At 39.4% G+C, this 4,238-nt stretch overlaps 1 long non-coding RNA gene across 1 annotated transcript; it reads left to right on the top strand.

Moving 5' to 3' along the window:
• Nucleotides 1-208: 208 nt before the first annotated feature.
• Nucleotides 209-2,098, top strand: LOC130138616 (uncharacterized). Its single transcript, XR_008816958.1, has 3 exons — nt 209-413; nt 699-848; nt 1,786-2,098. It is a non-coding gene; the product is annotated as an uncharacterized LOC130138616 (long non-coding RNA).
• Nucleotides 2,099-4,238: the final 2,140 nt, after the last annotated feature.

Below are 4,238 nucleotides of genomic sequence, written 5' to 3'. Positions count from 1 at the left end.
TTTGAGAAGATAATCGGCATTAACGATGTGGAACAAGAATACTTTCCCTGTGATTGTATTCGGACTAACGTGAAGTAGATTCGTTCATCGTTTGCTGGTGATTCAACGTACGATCCTGGAAATTTTGTTCGTAGTGCATCGAACAGGTTAGTCGATTCTCCCTACACTCATTGCATAACGACTTGTGTATCAGCTAGGAGACTTTTGGCCTTGACATGATTCTGTATGAAGACTCTGATTTCTCTTCTAAGACAAGGATTGGAACTATGCCATACTTGGCTCCAGAATATGTAGATTCCGGCGAAGTGTCTCCAAAGAGCGACTGCTATTCCTCTGGGATCATACTTCTACATCTGATCATAGGACTAAGGAGTACAGACCCACCATTCGGAGAGCAAAGTATTGTGAAATGGGTAACTGCCTCAATGCTTCTTATACAGTCTCTGCCTGTATGTGCGACTTCTACTGATCAAACTAAGCATGAAACATTTGGCAAAAAATGCGCGTCATTTGAATCTTTCGTCTTGTTACCATCTAATGAAGAGTAAAAAAAAGTCTCCAGATAAGATGCCCTACATGATTTATTCTGCGTCAGATTGCTTTATTGACCATACTGCAAGGAACTCAGGTTAAGGTCGGAAGACAATATCACTCATTAGATTGCTCCTCTTCCATTTTGAGAGATCGATGTTTTACAGGCAAAACCATTGTCAAAAGAAAAAACCTACTGAGAATTGATTGAACACAGCCTGACCGACTCTTGCAATGTCAACCAACTCGCTTGGATGATCCGAGTGGCGGATAAGTGCCTGATCAAGCATCCTTACAAGAGAATGTCCATGGACCAGGTCAGTGTGGCTGACTTTTCTCCTCCTATATAATCACTGCTTGGAAATTGGTTTATTCCACATTGAGTATGCTAAAAAAAGGCAAAAGAACACTACAAGTGCCATAACTTGTGTACGGCGCTCACTTTGGTGCCATAAGTTTTTTTTTTATCACTTTAGTGCTAAAATTTTTGAAAAACAATCACTTAAGTGCTAAAATTTTTGAAAAATGATCACTTAAGTGCCAACTCCGGTGCCGTACACAATTTTTCGCCAGAAATCCGACGTGGCATTTTTTTTTTATTAATTTCTGAAGCTGACGTGGCTCGCCGGAGATTGGCACTTAAGTGATCGTTTTTCAAAAATTTTAGCACTTAAATGATCGTTTTTAAAAAATTTTAGCACTTAAGTGATCGTTTTTCAAAAATTTTAGCACTGAAGTGATCCAAAAAAAACTTATGACACTTAAGTGATCGTTTTACCTCCGACTTCGCACCAAAGTGATCCGAAAAAAAGTTATGGCACCAAAGTGATCTCCGTACACAAGTTATGGCACTTATAGTGTCCTTTTGCCGCTAAAAAAGCGTGGCGCAGGCACTCTTTCTCGCGATCGTGTTTGTAAATCATCTTAGAAAATAGAGAAGGTATTTCTGAAGTGTCAACAGACTGTCTCCCCATTTCTGCATTTTTGTTGTTTTCAAGTTTCCACACAGAGGTACTGATAATATGCGCCCTCATTTCCATTTAATTAATGGAAAGAATGGGGAGATCCATGCTCTTGTTGTGCGATACACATGGAATTATAGAGATTCACAAGCATCCTGCTGGCGGGCTTTTATTTTCCGCCGTCTTCTATTCATCAGGAATGTCTTCTATGATTTGGGAGGCAACTTCACTTTCTCTCTGCATTTTAAGTTGATAGAGGCCAGAGGTACTAATCAACTAAAGTTAATTACAGGTGGTTTACGCATTGAATCGCATAGTAGACGGCGACACCATTCATGTCATCAGGAACTTCTCGCCAACACAGTCAGATTCTCGAAGTGGCATTCAGGACTCCTCCTCCACCTCCTCCTCGTCAGGGTTCCTCTCCGATGATAAATTCTTCACTACACAAACATCGGCAATACATCTTTGTGCGTGACATACACGACATAGCTTGGAAGGAAATTTAAGCCTTTATTCACCCCCAAAAGCAGGTTGTTCAAGTACGCGAGGAACATTTCAATTTTTCAGAGAGGATAGAGCTGTAGTAATTGCCATACTTATAGGATCATACCTATGAACATTTATGATCTCAAGAATATTCAACGAGCTGATCAGTGCGCATTCTCTTATGAATAATTTGTGATAGATCAAAGTCGCTGATATGACCTGCCGGAAAATACTATGATGCCATCAAATTAACTAAAACACGACATGTACTTTACACACATAAAAGTGCCTTGGCGAGTGGCACGACGGCAGGAAAAGAATGTGTGGAAATAACCGGATCACTCTCAAGAAAGAAAGATTGCTTTTGTCCCAAGCAAAAGCAGTGAACACGGGACTGAATAATAAATAAATTATTATTTATTTCACCGAATTTTATCCGTCCATGTTAATAAATATTTGATAGATTCGATGACTATTCCTAATTATTAGTAGACGAATTCTGATAACTTCCTTATAGTTAATTTCCTTACGTATGATAAATTCACATATATATGCTTACAATGAGAGTATATGATCATTTTATACCGGTAATTCCATACACGACCCAATAACTAGTTAACAGTGTTCTCAAGGATCGCCTAGTAAAATCCGTCAATACAGGCTATAACATTAATTGACGACCTATTAGTTCATTCATGACGATACCTAATTGTTTCGCCGGTTTGTTACCCCGTCGAAAAATCTTTCACCGAACGCTGCGTTTCGGATTTTATTAGAGGAGACTAGGGTCTTGAGTCAAGCTTGGACAAAGAATATCAAATGCGTTTATTAATCCAATGTAGATCTTACACCCTAACTCGATATGATGTCGAACTCGACAATACTAACCATAAAACGACAACTTGCAAATGTTGAAATTAAGCTATGCCGGAATTTAATCGACGACACAACTTCAAAGTACGTTAGAATTTAATCAATGACGTAACTTGAATGAATATGGCTGGAATCTAATCAACAGCTATATTCCAAACACAGCGCCGAAATTTAATCGACGACACTGAGCTAGTGGCTCAACACTGGAATTTAATCAACAATGCTGAACCTGATAAAAACCCTCGTCGGAATTGAATCTACGACACAAAATCTGAAGATTATGACTAATACTACTCCTAATGTGCTTAAAGATAAAGGCTAAATAAAGGATGTATTGTGTTATTGAAGAAGGGTCCTTTCTGCGTTAGAAGTCCTTGAGTATTTATAGAACAGCTTGACAACCGTTCCTTGAAAGTCGTTTTCCACTTCCTTACGTTTCGTGCTTTAACTGTTTCCTGACTTGTCGATATTGCTTACGCTCCTTGGGCTTCACGTAGTAGCTAATTTTCTTCCACGTGTCATTTTATTTCTTGTTATCCTTGACGCCCACGGTCGTGTCTTTACCTTTTGACACGTGTAAATGAATTTTTCACCACGTATTATCATGATTTTGCGCAAAACTCGCGATTCTGAACTTTGTCGATGTCACGTGCAAAGCTCGTGATCTGGTATTCGTCACGTGCAAGGCTTAGATTTGTCGACATCATGTGCAAAGCTCGTAATTTTAAACTTGTCGACACCTTTATAACGTGTCCTGTCGACAACTGCCTCTGGGCCTGACTTACGGCCTTTCTCATATTTTTACCATGTGGGCCGTACTTTATATCTTCTGTAACTTGTGGATGGCCCATTCCCACCAGGGGTAATTTTGGATGTCAACATATGCCCCTTTTTAAAAGGAATAAATTTGAATTTATTTCTTTTAAATGTGTACCTTGTCTGTGTACGAATCCCTAGGCGATGATCGTGCCTTTCTGTCCTTTGACGTCCTTTCGAGCAGTCTCTACGAATTCCTCATCCAATACCCATTAGACACATCACCTCGTATCCTCCCGAAAAGTTTTGGCTTTTCAAATCGTCTTCTTCATCCTTTATTCTTGTAAAAACCTTGTTTCATCGTCGCGTCTTCTTCTTTCAACCCTAAAAATCTTTTCTTGAACCTTTTCGATCGCTTCTCATGGCGTCCAAAAAGTCCGAATATTCATCCAACGATTACATCGCAGCTTTTGATAAGTTTAAAGACGATCCGCGTGCTGATAACTGCTTCTTTCATTTACTAAAAGCTGTCGAGGGTGAATACAACTGTTTCTCTCTGGGTCCTAGTTTTATGGACCATCTCAATATACCTGTGAATCTCCAATTCCACTTCCCGTATAAACACAG

The sequence above is a fragment of the Syzygium oleosum genome, unplaced genomic scaffold (genome assembly GCF_021117445.2).
Source record: "Syzygium oleosum isolate NSW1041296 unplaced genomic scaffold, Sole_v2.1 Sole_v2.07, whole genome shotgun sequence".
NCBI classification, from domain to species: domain Eukaryota; kingdom Viridiplantae; phylum Streptophyta; class Magnoliopsida; order Myrtales; family Myrtaceae; genus Syzygium; species Syzygium oleosum.
The sequence above is the reverse complement of the archived record's forward strand: the minus strand, read 5'-3'. Positions and strand labels throughout refer to the sequence as shown.